The following is a 19,602-nucleotide window of genomic DNA, read 5'->3' on the forward strand; positions in this document are numbered from 1 at the left end:
ATACAGAAAAGCTTTATTTTTACACTGCAACTTAGATATCAGTTTGGACACAACCCTCCCACATCTAATCTCTCTGCACAATTTACATCTGCCCCACCTGCAGTGCAGCAGGGTTTTACCAAGATGCGTAGTTACTTGCTCTTTCTGCTGTACCCATTATTTATTTTACTTCCTCAATAAACCACTCCACTGGTTAAGTATCTGGGTTGTACATAGTTGTAAGACATACTCAGGTGTGTGCAGATACTCTGCTCCATCCATAAGCCTATACACACATCATTTCCCAAAAGGTTATGGCCCCAGGCACACAAAGTTTAAGTACACAAGCCCTAAGCTACAAGAAAACCCAGGGCAGCACACAGATGCCATCTTAAGCACATATACAGTGCAGACTGCCATAGAACAGAGAGTGCAGATTGCACAGACTGTTTCCAGTGCAGTGTAGGAGCAGTGAAGTATCTGGGCTGTTCGTAGTTGTAAGGCATCCACTGGTGTATACAGTTTCTCTGCTCTATCCTTAAACCTGTACACACACCATTGTCCAACAATAATGCAGTTGTTTGAAGGCGGATCATTTGCCCTTAGTATAGGGGAGGTGTAAGTGCACAGTGATGAAGGTAACTAGTACCAAACTATAGGTACACATAGGGGTAGAGCACCACAAGGAACATACAACTATTCTTATTTGCAAATATACACATTTTTGCTGAAATATAATTTTCTATTAGAACAAAGCTCTCCGTCCACTGATGGGTATTTGGTGCATGCTCAGAACAATGAAAAAGAAATGTACAGTGTTTAGACACTTGCTAAGTGCATCAATTTTTCATCCAACATACAAGTCGATGTGATGTCTTCATATAGAAGTTGAAGAATAACAATGTCAGCCATGTAGCTAAAGCGTTGTGGGTCTCAGGACAACATCTGTGTATGCTTTTCTAGCTTCAGAGCACAGTATAGACATAATGGTGCACTGTATCATTATTCCAGCACATCCAACCCTTGTTCTAAATATACATTTCTGTCAAAGCAATTGAGAAAAAGAATGACAGTAAAAGTTACAAGCTACTGAACAGTATATGTATTTGCAGACTCACAAATAATTTGTAGCATACACGTATCTCTCATGTTGTTATAGAAAATGTAACTAGTTTGGAAATATTGGAAATTTAGTATAAAGGAAAAATTGATTTTTATTACCATTGTAACCCATATTCAGTGTTATCTTAGTAAATATTATAAAATAATTATACACATATATGTATATGTTTTAAAATACTTGTATTTTTATATTGCTATGGGGATTAGGATTACCAACCCAAATCTGTGTATATTTTATGAGTTGTTAGTATAGTATATAGAATATATAATTGGTGACAGTGGTCTTGTTTATTGGGAAATGAAAAGTGACAGAAGCCCCTTGCGCAGAAGGTAGTGTTGGAAGCACCTCGTGCTGGGGCCAATAGAGGGTTCTGGGAAGAGCAGGAGACATCTGGGGATATACAAAAACAATATAACTCCGCACCAGATGGAATAAATGTTTCTTAGTATCTCAGGTCTTTTCTCATCCAATATTTATTTTTATATAGTATATGGTTTTTAAACCTTTCTTGGATATTGATGAGATGCTACCCGCTACTCCACCGACATTAATACCAACACAAGGAAAAGAGAGTATTTGTGTGGGTGCAATAAAGACCTTAATAATATTAAAACTCACTGAATATTTATTGGTATACTTTAAAATAATACCTCTCTTTTTCTTGTGTAAGTGTTAAACATCGAGGGATCTAGCCTTGAGGAGATAAATAGGGCTCTGCTAATGGGGGCCATTAGGTACCTGTAGGGTTGTGATAGACAGAGCCCATGCTCTCACAAAAATCAGTATATTAGGGGTGAGCAGATCAGAGTTCTGCCCCCTTGAAGTGGTAATAGAGTTGTGAAGAGACACACCAGGGGAGAGAGTCTGGTGGTCAGGTGCGTCAGTGTAAAGTTGAATAATCCACAGTGGCCATCTTAGACTCCCTGGAGTTGGGGGGAGGGAGCCCAAGGGAAGTGGGACAGATTGCAGATGGCCCATATCTATCCTACTAGTATTCAGTAATTAGCCACATAATCTGCAGTTCCCTTGGTATTTTGTACACTGGACCATGTATTTTCATGAAGTGAAATACCTTACACAAACAGTGCATTTCCCTGGAATAGAATAAACAGTGGTGAAAGTAAGGCGGTTTGGGCTGGTACGACGTACCATTAAGAAAATACAGGCTGGAATGCCGTACCGCCCGACCGTTTTACCGCTGTGGCACTGCAATTATTACAAAACTATGCCATCTTGCAAGTCACAGTCACAGTGCTTGGTGGCATGACAGCTCCTCTATTTTTGCATAGCTGCAGCCAGGGCTGCCGGGAACACGACACTGAGTGCAGAAATAGGGACGTGTTGCGAGGGAATGCCCTGTGCAACATGTGGCCACGCCCCATGTGATGCATAGTCATGCCCATCAAGATGCATGGCCATTCCCATTTTTGCGCACCTATAAAAAAAATCCTACTTGCACCACTGAAAATAACTGATAATAAATTGGAGCAGCAGCCAGTTGTTAGACTAACCACCATACAGTGTAAAGGTGGCCATACATGGTGAGATTCAACAATTGGTCAGATCAGTTGTATGATTTCCCTTGAAAATTCTTCTCTTCAGATACAGGAAGAATTTTCCTGTATCTGAAGGAAAATGTGAAATATTTTAATTTAAAATGCAACTATTTCACATAAGACCATATGATTTGATCAATCACATCACATATTGTGTGTCATTTCCTACACGATCAGTTGAGATCTCTCTGCAAAACCATCTGATCTGTGATCCAACTAGACGATGACGGGGACGGGCATTGGTCTCGCAGAAGACTCAAAATACAACTATTTTCAAATGATTGGTCTGTCCAACCTGTAGAAACTGCCCAAATTGTGTGATCAATCATCTCGTGTATGGCCAGCATTAGACTGACCTGAATAATAGGGATATTGTTTACTGACTGAACCCCATCAGCTACTGCATAAATACATTGGCGGCTTCATAAGACAGAAAAAGCTTTCAATTAATTGGGGAGGAGCCATATGAAATAGTCAAAAAGAGGAGGGGGGAAAGGGGGAAAATCGACGCACTGACCATCAATAAAGAAAATGTAGTTATTCAGACATATAACCACTGTTCCCTATTCAGATTGAGAAAATACCATAACGGGTAGTGGAGGTGCTCACTAGAGTAGAAACTGGATTGTAAGAAGAAGAAGAAAATAAACTATTTTATGAGCACTCTTAATGAAAAATGAAATAATTAAAACATAACCTTTAATATAACAAGCTAATAATTCTATGACAAAGGACAAAAGACTTGACATTTGACATATAACATGAATACACCCAAAAATATAGTCAGTTATGAGGTCTACAGGTGTATGCTAATTTAGTAATGCATCCTATCTCATGTACGACCCCTTAAATCGACATTTAGTCCAATGGGTGGTAAGTAGAAAGCATAGTCACATACTTCAAAGATATTGTTCATCAAACAAGCGGCGAACATCGAGAGCAGCATAATAAACACATAATACCTCGATGGTACTTTTAAAATCACAACAGTCAGTATAACATGTTGCCTAAAGAAGATGCGTATGCATGCAATGCGTATGCATGCGCAGAATGAAATAATCGGCCGATTGCGATTGTGTGCATAATATTATTAGCAGCTGTGATCCAAGCTGACAGGAGAAAACATCTACAACCTGGTATAGTAAGCTATGAGGCACATTACAAGCTGTTCTATATGCAGAGGAATTTCATTTCATTCAAATGTACTATAAATCTAATGTATTCTTTTTTAAGCATTTTTGTAATTATGTGACATAATTATGTGTTCTATGTAACTGAGTGAAGCTATTGTTAAGAATAGTCCTAAGCAAATTTCCAACAGAATGATTGACATTATTGGGCAAATATTTATATTTCCGGGGTATCAAATTCCTATTTTGTTAGCAATGAATTAAACAAATAGTTATTTCAAATTGTCTTTCTATATAAGAAAACATTAAATTGCAATTGCAATGCAAAGTTGAACAATTATTTTAAAATACATTTGTTTTTATAAATTGTTGTTTGGTAACAAATTTTTAAATGTTTTCAGTTTACAACAAAAACGTAGTGAATTAAGGTCTATTTACTAAACAGAATTTTACAAATTTAGAGATTTACAGCAGCAATTTTTTATTTTTGTTTTTTTTAAAAAGAGGCGATTACTTGTATATTAATATATGTGCACCTCGGCATAATGTGAGAAACAGGTCATTAGTGATTAAAACGTGCCGGACTTTTCAGATGCATGTCATCAACCTTGTGGTAGTGACTGGCAATTTAATGTACAAAATAAGGTTTTTACAGATATAAATATACGTGACTATCCATTCTCTTAAACCCCTTTGAAAAGTGATCTAAGCAGTAGCGTTCCTAGCCTGCCCTGGTAACGACGATTGTGGACGGACAAGCATGGCCTCCACACAAAAGCCAGGCTATGGCACGCTGAGCTGGTGACACTATCTGCAACATGTGGTCCTCCTGTCATAATGTCACATGGCCATACAGAAGCATGTTCAGCATGGGGCTGTATTAATTAGTGGAATCACTAGGGCTCCTCCCAACAACAGTGGGTGTTGCAGTAATAATAGTTAATATACACAAATCATAATTGCTGGCTGTGTCACTACTGGTTCCAGCAACATGGCAACCGTAAACTACAAGTTCCAGCATTATCATGGCTGTCAAATCATGCTGGCACTTGTACAACTTCATGCATCACCATGAGCTGGCATCCAGTGCCCAATAAGACCTGTAGTGTACTTGGAATACTCACACCATGATAAAATATTTTATGAAATTAAACACTCTTTTTCCTATATATAACACACCTGAATCCTTGGATGGGGTTATTTTCTGTTTTTCAGCTTTTAATCTAGTTGGAAAAATAATAAGTAAACCTACACTGCCCTGTAAAGAGATCTGTCTTGCATGACAACCCAGATCACTTGTCAGTAACCAACCAAACAGACCGATTTAACTCTTTGACTGGTCAGAGCATGTGAAAGCCATTCTGATTGGCTAGTAGTGGCTCAATCCCAGGAGAGAATTAGGAGCTATGAACCACATTGATATACTGTAATCCTTCATAATAAATCAAGACTATTTTGTTAATTGATAACATGTACCAGTTAACTACATTGTGCCAAAGTAGTTCATAGCAATCCCACATGGGGCTTAGCCACTACTAACCAATCAGAGCGGCTTTGATCATTTACTAACAACCAGGAGGGCTCCTCGCCTGGCTGTATTCATGATCTACTTTATAAGTCTTTTAATTTTTTATTTCCACGTTTGGATTAAAAGCTGCAAGACAGTAGATGACCATTTCTGATTCTGCCCACCTCCCCAGTGAAGTAGACAGGAGAGAGCTGTGATGCGGTGAATTGCATGAATATAACCCCACCCTTATTGTATGACACCTTGCAAAAGGACTCCGAAAGGAAGTTAACTAGCAAAATGCTATGTGTCTTGCATCTTAATGAATTCCTTTTTAGACGTAATAAAAATTTTACCATGTAAGCCAACCATGTATAAAAAATAGGGATGAGTGGGGTTCGGATTTCTGAAATCCGAACCCCCCCCCCCCCGAGCCCCACCGATCCAAGCCGGGAACCAAGTCAGGCTCGGGTTTTCCCACCTGGCTCAGATCTGAAATCGAGGCAAAACGTCATCATTCCACTGTCGGCTTCTCATGGGTTTTGGATTCTATAAAGGTCCCGTAATCGCTGCCATTTTTCATTCAGGCTGTGGAGTGTGCAGAGTTAGGGGACTGGGAGCTCAGTGTTGTGTGTTAGACTGTTAGACTTAGTTAGAAGAATACAAAATAATAAAGTACTTCTGGCTGGCTACTGTGAAGTAGGAGGGAGGGAGCTTGGAGCTGTTGCTGACGCTGACCATAGGGGCTGGCTGGCTACTGTTGTCCATATACAAAACATAGGGGCTGACTGGCTACTGTTGTCCTTGTCCATATATTGGCTGGCTGTTGTCCTGTCCATAGGGGCTGGCTGGCTGGCTGTAGTGCTTTGTTGTCCAGGGGGTGCCCTGTCTGCTGTAGGGGTATGCTCATACAAATAATTTTTACAGGGGCTGCCCTGTCTGCCTAAGGGGTACGCTCTTACATATAATTTTTAACTGGGGGTGCCCTGTCTGCTGTAGGGGTACGCTCTTACAAATCATTTTTAAAGGGGGTGCCCTGTCTGCTGTAGGGGTACACTCATACAGATAATGTTTACAGGTACCCTGTCTGCTGTAGGGGTACGTTCATACAAATAATTTTTAAAGGGGCTGCCCTATCTGCTGTATGGGTACGATCTTACAAATGATTTTTACAGGGGGTGTCCTGTCTGCTGTAGGGGTACACTCATACAAATATTTTTACAGGGGGTGACCTGTCTGCAGTAGCGGTACGCTCATACAAATAATTTTTACAGGGGCTGTACACTGCCCTTCAAAATAATTTTTACAGGGACTGTCCTGTGGGTTGTACGCTACCCTTCATCAAAATAATTTTTACAGGGGCTGTCCTGTGGGTTGTACGCTGCCCTTCATCAAAATAATTTTTACAGGGGCTGTCCTGTGGGTTGTACGCTGCCCTTCATCAAAATAATTTTTACAGGGGCTGACCTGTGGGTTGTACGCTGCCCTTCATCAAAATAATTTTTTACGGGGTTGTATGCTGCCCTTCATCAAACTAATTTTGACAGGGGCTGTCCTGTTGGTTGAATGCTGCCCTTCATCAAAATAATTTTTACAAGGGTTGTACGCTGCCCTTCATCAAAATATTTTTACAGGGGCTGTCCTGTGGGTTGTAAGCTACCCTTCATCAAAATAATTTTTACAGGAGCTGTCCTGTGGGTTGTACGCTGCCCTTCATCAAAATAATTTTTACAGGGGCTGTCCTGTGGGTTGCACACTACCCTTCATCAAAATAATTTTTACAGGGGCTGTCCTGTGGGTTGTACGCTGCCCTTCATCAAAATACTTTTTACAGGGGCTGTCCAGGACAAAAGTCCATGAAAGATGATGTTTGTCCATGAAAGATGACATTTTGCCTCTTTCTGAGACCCGATCTTTGGTGGGAAAATTCCGAATTTGGTGGGAAAATCCAAACTAATTCCAGCCTGCACATCCCTAGTCTCTGCTACTGTGGTAACTCTCCTTTTGATAAGGATGAGAGCTATGGCTTCTACTGGAACGGTGGCTGGAAAAGGAATCATATCTGTGTGGGGGAGAATGATCGGATCCGTGACTGTACCGACTTTGGTGAGGCATATAATGGGATGGTGAGTAACTGGGTTGGGCCATCATTGCTGTGCTGGATCCATGAGGGGTTTCCGACCTATAGAAGTTATTCATCATTGCTTGTTTTTGAAGATTGTCTTTAGAAGAGTAAGATCTCTGATAGTTTGGAACAGGAGGTGAAAGTTTAGATTATTTTGTGAACTCCCCATTGCCATCATGCCTGCGGTCATGTGTTGATGGACTGTTTCCAGTGAAACTGCCAATTCCTTGTGGTGAGTAGACTGCGCTATTTGTTTCTGCTGAGCCATGTCTGCTTCCTGATCTGAATTGAATTTTCAGTGGCCTCCCAAACAGTTTGATTCCATTTAAGAAACTCATTCCATAGGGAAAAGACTCCTCATGTTTGAAATTGGCAAAAGCAAATTGTTTCGACTTTCCATCCTTGTCCTTTGGTATTTTAATGTTAATTGCAGGACCAGCCTGCAGAAACAGCTCGAACAGAATCTCCTCGGTGGCCCTGGGATCTAAGTTCCCCACGAACAGCGTCCTATCAGCCTCGGTGGCTCTGATCTCTCTCCTGAGTCCCGTCCTGTGTGCCCAGCAGCAGCAGTCGATGGGTGATGCGATAAGTCACCACGCAGCGCCTTTTGGGGCCTAGTTTTTCAAACAGCCATCCTGTCTGCCACTCAGGGCTGCCATCAGAAATCGTGGGGCCCGGTACTGACAAAGACGGCAGGGCCACCCCGGGGGATGGCGCAGTGGTGGGAGGAGCTGTGTATAATGTGGGTGGGGCTACACAGGGTGGGGGGGTGGCGTCAATTAGTGCATCACCCAGTTTAAAAATTCTCAAAGTTTGGGGTGGGGAAGACAGGATTGGAGTGGGTGGCACAGGGCTGGGAAGGCTGGACTGGGAGGGCACAGGGAAGTTTGGACTGGGGGTGCACAAGGCAGGGAAGGCTGGACCTTAATTGGGGGGCACAGGGCAGAGAAAGCTGGCTGGACTGGGGGGGTGGTAGGAAAGGCTAGGTACACTAGTGGGGAGGCACAGGGCAGAGAAGGTTGGACTGGGCTGGGGGACAGGGCAGGGAAGACTGGCTGGATTAGGGGGGGCACAGGGCAGGGAAGGCTGGCTAGACTAGGGGAGCATGGGGCAGGGAAGGCTGGCTGGACTAGGGGAGCATGGGGCAATGAAGGCTGGCTGGACTAGGGGAGCATGGGGCAGGGAAGGCTGGCTGGAGTAGAGCGTTAGGGCAGGGAAGGCTTGCTGGTTTCTTGCAGTAGGTGGAGCGGAGGGGCACAGGGCAGGGACTCTTCCTACCTTGTTTCTTCAGAGGGCCCGGGCTGGGAGACAGCAGTGCAGAATATATGAATCGGCAGCCGGGTAGACACATGGCAGCCAGCGGTAATTGAAATACGACGCTGCCCGCGAGCCAATCACAGCTCATGGACCGGCAGCCAATCAGGAGCGGCCGCAATGGCTGCTCCTGATTGGCTGCCGGTCCGCGAGTTGTAAGTCTTGCGGCCGGCACCATATATCAAATACCGGCAGCGGCGCTGTGTTTCCCCGGCTGCTGATTCCTATACTCTGCACTGCTGTCTCCCGGGCACCCGCTCTCTCCGGGCCCGGGACTCCGGGCCCGGCAGTCCCACCCTGACGGCGGCCCTGCTGCCTCTGCAGTGCCACTCCTAGATGGCCCACATGTTTGTGCCGCCCACTTGTGTCGCTTAGCATAGTCATCCAGGTGAGTTGTTCAGAATAGACTGGAAATTAATGTTATTGAGGTTAATAATAGCGAAGGAAGAGAAAAAAAAAATTCTGTGGTTTTAGCTGTTTTTATGCTTTTTTTCAAAAAAATACAGATCCAAAACACAAAACCTGGAAGGTTGGTTTTCGCAAAACCAATCCAGATCCAAAACATGTAGAAAGATCCAGATCCAAAACCAAAACAAAAAAACACAAAAAGTGGCCGGTGCACACCCCTAATAAAAAAGACGATGAAACTATTTGTAGTGTAGCACTTTTAGAATGATTGTGGAGCCTGGAGCTATAGAGGTACAAGTTTACACTGTATAAATATCACAATGATGTCACAGGCAGACAGTGCAGATACACACCGGTCTTGCTGCTTTCTTTTTCAAAAACATAATGATTGCTTTAATAGTGGATATAGAGCAGGAATATTATCCCAGGAACATATACAAATATTTAGTGAAACAGCAATTAACATAAAACCCTGTTTCCAAAAGTTAGAAAAATGAATGCTAATGGTAAGTTCAAATTGATGGTAAATGTTACTGGGAAATGATTTGAAGGTGCGAAGAGTCACACAGACTGTAAATCAAAACGATACCAACTTTCAATACATTTAATATGGATTTCATTACACTCAGGAATTATAATATTAACATCATGTTCTTTGAACCGAATGAAGCTAATTGACAAGCAAGAAACAAGGCCAGTTGAACCTGAATATTAAAATTCCCGACTTACAACAAAAAAGCCTTCAATCTAAAGATGATATTGCATTTATACAGGATGATAAAAGTCTCAGGGCTCGACTCAGACCCGCTCGCTAGATGCGCATGCTCGCACCCAGCGTATGCAAATCTGGCACACACCCAGCAAGACAGGCGACCGCATTGCAAGGCATAAGCACGTGCGATCACTTGCATGTAGACACCCACCAGCTTGTCTTAAGGCAACTTGCGCAACGTCATCTCCTGGAAGTGTACGCAACCATCGGTACATCGGGTAACAGGAAGCGAACGCAGCACTTGAGGTTGACTATACCCTACCGCAAGCACTGCGAGCACTTCAGTGTGAAATACAACCAGGTGACGTGTACTATGATGCCGCCTGTTAATAATGCACGCCTCTGAAACGGCATTAAGACGCTCAGGCACGCCTGCGCTCGCACATCCACCCACCTACCCCCCCCCCCCGTTGTTAATGACCGGCCCCTGTCACCACCCACAAATGGTCTCTCCTGTCACTCATTCTGCTGGGCAGTCTATGTGCAGCGAGCAAACACTTCCCGATCTCTCGCACTAGTTCGTGCATGCGCACTGTGAAGCATACGCAGAATGCGACAATCGGCCAGCTATGAGCGAACGCATCCTAGCAAGCGGGTCTGAATCAGGTCCTCAGAGCTGAAGTGGAAGAACAGAGAAGACAGGGAAAAAAAGATAATTTAAAATAGATAAGTGGGACTTTGATAATAGTGAAATTTATACCTGGAAACACTTGTACAGATGATAAAAAAAAATACAATGGCCTCGAATTCTACATTGAAAACTAAAGATGTAGGGTTACTGCCAGTAGAGATATTTATTAATTTTCTGCAGAAAGTACCTATTAATTTCATATTTTTTAATGGAATACCTAGAATAACGCAGCATGTCAGAAGTTATGTGCCTGTATGTCAGACCTAATGTTTCACCCTTGGCTTTCCTGCTACCTCATCATGGAGTAAATAAGTCCCCTAGCCAAATAGTGGGTAGAAGATGCACCATTTTGTTACATACTGTATAGAAACTAGGGGTGTGCACCGGCCACTTTTCGTGTTTTGTGTTTTGGTTTTGGATCTGGATCTTTCTTCGTGTTTTGGATCTGGATTGGTTTTGCCAAAACCACCCTTCGGTGTTTTGGGTTCTGGGTTTTGTGTTTTGGATCTGTATTTTTTTTTAAAAAAGCATAAAAACAGCTAAAATCACAGAATGTGTTGATTTTTCTGCTCCTATGCTATTATTAACCTCAAAAACCTTAATTTCCACTCATTTCCAGTCTATTCTGAACACCTCACACCTCACAATAGTGTTTTTATGTCCAAAAGGTTGCACCGAGGTAGATGGATGACTATGCTAAGCGACACGAGTGGGCGGCACAAACACGTGGCCCATCTAGGAGTGACACTGCAGTGGCAGACAGGATGGCAGTTTGAAAAACTAGGCCCCAAACAGTACATAATTCAAAGAAAAAAAGAGGTGCAAGATGGAATTGTCCTTGGGCCCTCCCACCCACCCTTATGTTGTATAAACAGGACATGCACACTTTAACAAACCAATCATTTCAGCGCCAGGGTCTGCCACACGACTGTGGCTGAAATGATTGGTTCGTTTGGGCCCCCACAAAACAAGCTGGCAATTAATCTGTCCCTGCACAAACTGGCTCTACGGAGGCAAGATGTCGTCCTCATCCTCATCCACCGATTCCTCACCCTCTTCAGTGTTGTGTACATCCTCATCCTCACAGAGTATTAACTCGTCCCCGCTGGAATCCACCACCACAGGTCCCTCTGTACGTTCTGGAGGCTGGTCTCCCTGGAAGAGTTGATAATTCATTTTTATGAACATCATCTTATCCACATTTTGTGGAAGCAACCTCCTACGCCTTTCGCTGACAAGGTTCCCGGCTGCACTAAACACTCTTTCGGAGTACACACTGGAGGGGGGGCAACTCAGGTAAAATAGAGCCAGTTTGTACATGGGCCTCCAAATTGCCTCTTTTTCCTGCCAGTACAGGTACGGACTGTCTGACATGCCTACTTGGATGCTGTCACTGATGTAATCCCCCACCATTCTGTCAATGGTGACAGTATCATATGCAGTGACAGTAGACATGTCAGAAATTGTTGCCAGGTCCTTCAGTCCGGACCAGATGTCCAAACTTGGTCCTGCCTGCCCTGCATCACCGCCAGCGGGTTGCTTAGGATACCTAAGTTTTTTCCTGGCAGCCCCAGTTGCGGGAGAAAATGAAGAAGAAGCTGTTGACGTGTCACGTTCCGCTTCAGCTGACAGTGTGTTCACCAGCAGGTCTTTGCACCTCTGCAGGCTTGTGTCGGCCGGAAAGAGAGACACCACGTAGGCTTTAAACCTAGGATCGAGCACGGTGGCCAAAATGTAGTGGTCTGATTTCAACAGATGGACCACCCTGGAATCCTGGCAAAGCGAATGAAGGGCTTCATCCACAAGTCCCACATGCCGAGCGGAATCGCTCCGTCTTAGCTCCTCCTTCACTTTCTCCAGCTGCTTCTGCAAAAGCCTGATGAGGGGAATGACCTGACTCAAGCTGGCAGTGTCTGAACTGACTTCACGTGTGGCAAGTTCGAAGGGCTGGAGAACCTTGCACAACACGGAAATCATTCTCCACTGCGCTTGAGTCAGGTGCATACCCCTTCCTTTGCCTATGTCATAGGTGGATGTATAGGCTTGTATGGCCTTTTGCTGCTCCTCCATCCTCTGAAGCATATAGACGGTTGAGTTCCACCGCGTCACAACCTCTTGCTTCAGGTGATGGCGGGACAGGTTCAAGAGTGTTTGCTGGCGCTCCAGTCTTCGGCACGCAGACGCTGAATGGCGAAAGTGGGCAGAAATTTTTTGGGCCACCCAAAGCGTCTCCTGCACGCCCCTGTCGCTTTTCAGAAAATTCTGCACCACCAAGTTTATTGTGTGAGCAAAACATGGGACGTGCTGGAATTTGCCCAGATGTAATGCCCGCACAATATTGGTGGCATTGTCAGATATCACAAATCCCCAGGAGAGTCTAAGTGGGGGTAAGCCACTGGGCGATGATATCCCTCAGTTTCTCTAAGAGGTTGTCGGCGGTGTGCCTCTTACTGAAACCGGTGATACACAGCGTAGCCTGCCTTGGAACGAGCTGGCGTTTCTGAGATGCTGCTACTGGTGACGCTGCTGCTGTTGCTGCGTAAGGTGATACATCTACCCAGTGGGCTGTCACAGTCATATAGTCCTTAGTCTGCCCTGTTCCACTTGTCCACATGTCCGTGGTTAAGTGGACATTGGGTACAACGGCATTTTTCAGGACACTGAGGACACTTTTTCTGACGTTTCTGTACAGTCTCGGTATCGCCTGCCTAGTGAAGTGGAATCTAGACGGGATTTGGAACCGGGGACATACTACCTCCATCAATTGTCTAAATCCCACTGCACTAATGGCAGATACCGGACGCACGTCTAACACCAACATAGCAGTCAAGGCCTCAGTTATACGTTTTGCTTCAGGATGACTGCTGTCGTACTTCATCCTCCTCGCTAAGGACTGTTGGAGGGTCAATTGTTTAGTAAAAGTAGTGGTGTTCCTACTTCCTATCTGGGATGATGAACGACTCCCAGCAGCAGCAACAGCAGCAGCGGCAGCAGGAGGCGTAGCAATGCAGGATCCTCCGGAGTCATCCCGGATAGGAGAGTCAGTCATGCCAGTGACATGGCCTGCAGGACTACTTCCGATCCTGACTAAGGAGGAAATTGACGAGGAGGGAGTTGACGGTGTGGTTTGCAGGCGCTTGGATACAACAGGACAACGGGATTTAGGTGTCCCTGGACTGCTTACGGTCTTAGCCAAAGTTTCTGAACGTGACAGTAACTTATTATAAACACGCTGCAGGTGCCGTATAAGGGAGGATGTTCCTAGGTGGTTAACGTCCCTACCCCTACTTATTCCACCTTTACATATGGTACATATGGCAAGACAGTTGTTGTCCGGATTTCGATAGAAATATTGCCAGACCAAAGAGGTGGAATGTTTGGTCTTCTGCCCAGACATGACCGTGATGGGCTTTTTCATCCCATGGACAGCTGTCTCCCCCAGAGCCTGATTTAAACAAACCACATCACCATCAGAATCCTCCTCGCCAACTTCCTCCTCAGCGCCAGCTACACCAGTATCCTCATCCTGTTGTACTTCAACAGTGACATCTTCAATTTGCATATCAGCAAGTGGACTGTGGGTGCTCCTTTCAGCACTTGCAGGGGGTGTGCAAATGGTGGAAAGAGCCACCTCTTCCCGTCCAGTGCTGGGAAGGTCAGGCATCGCAACCACCACCACACTTGGACTCTCCTTGGGGATTTGTGATATCTTCTTAGAAAGCACAGTTCTTCGCTGTGCTTTTGCCAGCTCTACTCTTCTGATTTTTTTAGTGGGAGGAGGGCTTCCATCGTCATGTGAAGCTGAACCACTAGTCATGAACATACTAGGGATCGACCTTAGCCATTCCTTGCCACTCCGTGTCGTAAATGGCATATTGGCAAGTTTACGTTTCTCTTCAGATGATTTAAATGTTTTTTTCAAGGTCACTTTCCTGAACTTTGTCATTTGGGATTGTATGTGCCCTCTACTATGACATTGGGCATCGGCCTTGGCAGACGACATTGATGGCATGTTATCGTCTATGTCATGACTAGTGGCAGCAGCTTCAGCACTAGGAGGAAGTGGTTCTTGATCTTTCTCTATTTTATTTTTATCGAAGAAAGTTTGGTCCTCCATTTATGTTATATCGATTTGATATATACGTGCGGCTAAACACAGAAAATATTTTTTTATTTTTGCTGGAGAGTAGTGCACTTTGTGGGTTACACCACCCTTTAAGAAATGAGCCAGCCGGCTCTTTACTTATGGGACACAGGCGCACGCTTGGCGCAGCTCCTTTGTTGATGCACGTGTGGCTACTGCGCACACAATTCACAAACACAGAAAAAATATTTTGTTATTTGGTTTGGAGTGTACTTTGGGGGTTACAGCACCCTTTAACGGTCAAGCCAGCCAGCCCTTTACTTATTACACAGGCGCACGCTTGGCACTACTTTGTTGATGCACGTGCGGCTACTGCGCACACAATTCACAAACACAGAAAAAATATTTTTTTTTTGGTTTGGACTGGAGTGTACTTTGGGGGTTACAGTACCCTTTAACGGTCAAGCCAGCCGGCCCTTTACTTATGACACAGGCGCACGCTTGGCACTACTTTGTTGATGCACGTGCGGCTACTGCGCACACAATTCACAAACACAGAAAAAATATGTTGTTATTTGGTTTGGAGTGTACTTTGGGGGTTACAGCACCCTTTAACGGTCAAGCCAGCCGGCCCTTTACTTATGACACAGGCGCACGCTTGGCACTACTTTGTTGATGCACGTGCGGCTACTGCGCACACAATTCACAAACACAGAAAAATTATTTTGTTATTTGGTTTGGAGTGTACTTTGGGGGTTACAGCACCCTTTAACGGTCAAGCCAGCCGGCCCTTTACTTATGACACAGGCGCACGCTTGGCACTACTTTGTTGATGCACGTGCGGCTACTGTGCACACAATTCACAAACACAGAAAAAATATTTTGTTATTTGGTTTGGAGTGTACTTTGGGGGTTACAGCACCCTTTAACGGTCAAGCCAGCCGGCCCTTTACTTATGACACAGGCGCACGCTTGGCACTACTTTGTTGATGCACGTGCGGCTGCTGCGCACACAATTCACAAACACAGAAAAAATATTATTTTTTTAGCACTTGGGGGGAGCACCCCTGATGGACAGAGCACCCCCTGGACAACACTACAGCACCCCTTTAGGACTGGGACACTGCACAGGACTTTGGAGTGGACACAGCCCCTATGGAGAACTGACTGCACAACACAGTCCACCCAGCCCCTATGGACTTTGAAGTAGTGGACACAGCCCCTATTAACAACAGCAGCACAGCACAACACAGCCAGCCCCTATGGACTTTGAAGTAGTGGACAACAGCAGCACAGCACAACACAACACTACTCTGCACTACACTACACTACACAGCCCAGCCAGCCCTAACTCCCACCCTCCCTCTTCACTGTCCACAGCCGAGTGAGAAAATGGCGCCGACGCGGGTACCTTATATAGGATCCAAAACCCGCGAGACCCGGAAGGCGGGATGATGACGTTTTGCCTCGATTTCAGATCCGAGTCAGGCTGGAAAAGTCGAGCCTGACTCGGATCGGCCTCGGATCGGGGGGGCTCGGGGGGGTTCAGATTTCAGAACCCGCTCACCCCTAGTCACTAATAACTGACTCATATCCACTTGATTTATTGGTCCCACACATTCATATAGTGTGTGTTATATTCTGATGTACCTAACCTTAGCTACTTACCTCTCTGGTGGTGTGCACGGCTCCCGTTCATCTCCCCACCATGTTTGCACTGGGGAGGGAGTTGCTGGTAGTCAAGGGGGCTGCTCTGAGGGGAGGTGGCTGCTGGGAGCTGTAGTTCTCCCTGCTGCTGCCTTTGGGGGAGGTCACACACGGGGGTCACACAGACACTCATACACACACACACACACACACACACAATCACTCACACACACACATATTGACACACATGATGTCAAAAAAGAGGAACCAAGACCTTGGTGCTGGACGCCAGATGCATCTTTAAGCAGCAGGGTTGCCGGAAGCAAGATACAGGACCTACTGGGGCGGCCCCCTTGGCCTTGAGATCTGTAAATCCCTAGTTACAGCCCTGACACTTCTCAATGATCAACTAAATTAGGTCCACTGTGGTTTTCGTTCCCAAAAGTAACCCCTATAGCTTTGCCCGACAACTGAAGCCATGTTCATATGATGTTAGTTATTGTAACCTGTGGGCTACAGTCTGCACATTTCATTAGGAGATTGTATATGCGATCACTTTACGTCTTACTGATTGCCGGGCTGGGCTATTATTTAGAAATGATACATTTAGGCGAACAATAATATAATATAATAAATATGCTTCTTAGTGAACCTTTCATCCAATATACATAATATAAGGAATCATTAAAAATAGCGTTCCTTTTAAATTAATAAATTTTTAAGAATGGGTTATCCCTGGAAATTTGTTACAGTTGGCCACTATGTAATTATTTTAAACTGCCAAAATTTGATTTGATCATGCTGAACAAACCGACCATGGAAAGTGACTGACCAACGATACCAATGGCAAGCTTGTAAGCGCATCAACGGTCCAGGAAGGAGGACAGGGGATACAATGCGGCCATTCAGCTCACTCCCCAGAACATCTGGTTCTATCTCATTTGGCCCTCTGTGTGTGGAGACAGCTGTGCCCGAAGCAAGTATCTACAAATTAGATCACTCAAGCATGGTGCCAGGCATGACTGTTTGATCAGTTTAATTGTGCAGGGCGCCATCCAAAGTGGCACCATCCAATCAATATTTCGGTTGAAATGGTGAGTCTGGGAGAAGAAAATGTATGCGTTGTTGCTGTTTCCATGAAAAAAATACATTGGATGAACATTATTCATCTTGCTGATGTTTAGAATACTCATCAGGTAACTGTAAGTCAGTAGCCTGCCATAATGTCAAGCCAATTTCTCTGTGGCCACATTACAGTAGAAGTAATCATTTAACACCATCTACAAATACAAATAAAAGTAATAGAAAATGTATTTTTTTGAAGTTTGTGCAGTTTACATGAATTTGTATATTTGTAACAGGTCATGCGATGGCTACTTATTGCTCATGATTCAATGAAATTACCAATTGGTTTGTCTGCAGGCACAATATTGAGGAAATGTACAGGATATTGATAGTGGTGTAGCCAGTTTTTGACATGAGGGGAAGCAAGTATGTAAAAAATAGCGGCCCAGGCGGCTTCCTATGTGCCCCTATATAAAGACCATCAGGCCCCCACATGCCCCCCTACCTGTATGTCCTGTTTTGTTCCCCATCTCATCTGTATGCCCATTATTGTTTCCTTCATAGATAAATCAGTTGCATGGGTTGGTGCATAATCAACAGAGCTGGGTGGCGCACAGCACTACAATTCCTTATAGCACCTCTTGCCGGCACCAGGCAGGAAGTAGAGCAGGGCTCTGTGCCGCCGGCACCAGGAAGTAGAGGCCCTGTCTAGACAGGATGCTCCAGACGGTACCCTGCAAGCCAAATGTAGGTGCTGTGGAGCAGCGACGGTGTCGTGGGCAGCTCCATTGTTCACACACCCCTAAGTATGGCTCTGTTAGTGACAATGACTCTGGCATAACTACAAGTGTGTTACTAGTGTTTTAGTATCACATATTCCTATTAAATGGAAAGAGACCTGCCCAGTCACACTGTTGTAGGGATTACAGTATTTCTACCATAGTATTTTCCGATTTAATTTCCATTAACAAGGTAGAAATCAAAGTATCTTGTAAATCTCGACATCAAAAATTATTGGCAGCTGTGTCTTCCACCTAATTCCCTGTGCAGAAATCAAGGACTGTGGGAGGAAGCCATAGCACCTGAAGGAAAATCATGCATACATGGGAGGACACACAAACACAAACTCCACACAGATAGTGCCTTGGTCAGGATTGGATTTAGAATAAACGTTCTCTACTGTAAGTGTCTCTCCTAGTTCGCCCTGTTAAATATTTGAATATTACCAAGCAGAGCATAAAGTAAACCATTTGATCACAGGAGTATACAGAAAGCACAATTGTGCTCATTTCCAGAACTGAAACTCCTTAAGTATAGTACTTATAAGCACATGTGGGGCCTTTAAAGGAGATTGCCAGTTTTGGACAACTTCTGTTTATTACTTACCCACCTGTGTAGTAATCTGGGGTGGGGGAGTCTATTACATGAAACCTGGATTTGCTGGATGTTGTAACTGAGCTTACAAAATATTCCTCTCCCATAGATCTGAACAGAAAGTTACTTGTGGGGTGTGCAGGTTCTCAGCCTTTTGGCTAAGATCGAGTGTATTTTGTGGGTTCCTCCAGTAGATGATTGGCCGTCACCTGGTCCTCTAGGCAAGAGATCTTCTGCCTAAAGCCTGAGGTGCTACGTGCCCCTGGTCAGTGGCGGGCTGGGCCGGGGGGCAGGGTGCCATGTGCCCCCACGGGCCGCAACGTCATGCGGGCCGCGGGCCGGTGCAGTCTGTGACACAGACTGCACCGCATGTGTAGCGCTGACTGGACGGAGTTTGGTCAGCGCTACACAAGTGACAAACACACAGCCGCCAGCTCCGGCAGCTGTGTGTTTGATCAGCAGCCAATGAGAGTCTGTCAGACTCTCATTAGCTGCTGCTGCGCCCACTGCAGGAGCCACTCCATCTTCCGGCTCCCGCAGTGGGCAATGGGAGAGGCGTCATGACGTCATATGATGTCTCTCCCATAATGCAGAGCGGCCCGGGAAGGACAGACGGAGGAGCGGATGGCGACGACGGGAGCGGGGATTCAGGTAAGTGTTTTTTTTGTTTTTGTTTTTTATATTATGTGTGTCTACTGGGGGGGGGGGGTCTGGCACTACTGGGAACACTACAAAGGGGGGGACAACTACTACTGGGGGCACTACAAGGGGGATGGGGGACTACTACTACTGGGGACTACTACTACTGGGGGCACTACAAGTAGGGGACTACTACTACTGGGGACTACTACTATTGGGGACACTACAAGGGGGGGACTACTACTGGG

The 19,602-nt window shown here is 45.0% G+C and overlaps 1 pseudogene; it reads right to left on the minus strand.

The window, feature by feature from the left end:
• Nucleotides 1-7,269: 7,269 nt before the first annotated feature.
• On the minus strand, nucleotides 7,270-16,328 carry LOC148517390 (RNA-binding protein 7-like; annotated as a pseudogene).
• Nucleotides 16,329-19,602: the final 3,274 nt, after the last annotated feature.

The sequence above is a fragment of the Taudactylus pleione genome, unplaced genomic scaffold (genome assembly GCF_031769625.1).
Source record: "Taudactylus pleione unplaced genomic scaffold, aTauple2 ptg000218l, whole genome shotgun sequence".
Classification (NCBI taxonomy): domain Eukaryota; kingdom Metazoa; phylum Chordata; class Amphibia; order Anura; family Myobatrachidae; genus Taudactylus; species Taudactylus pleione.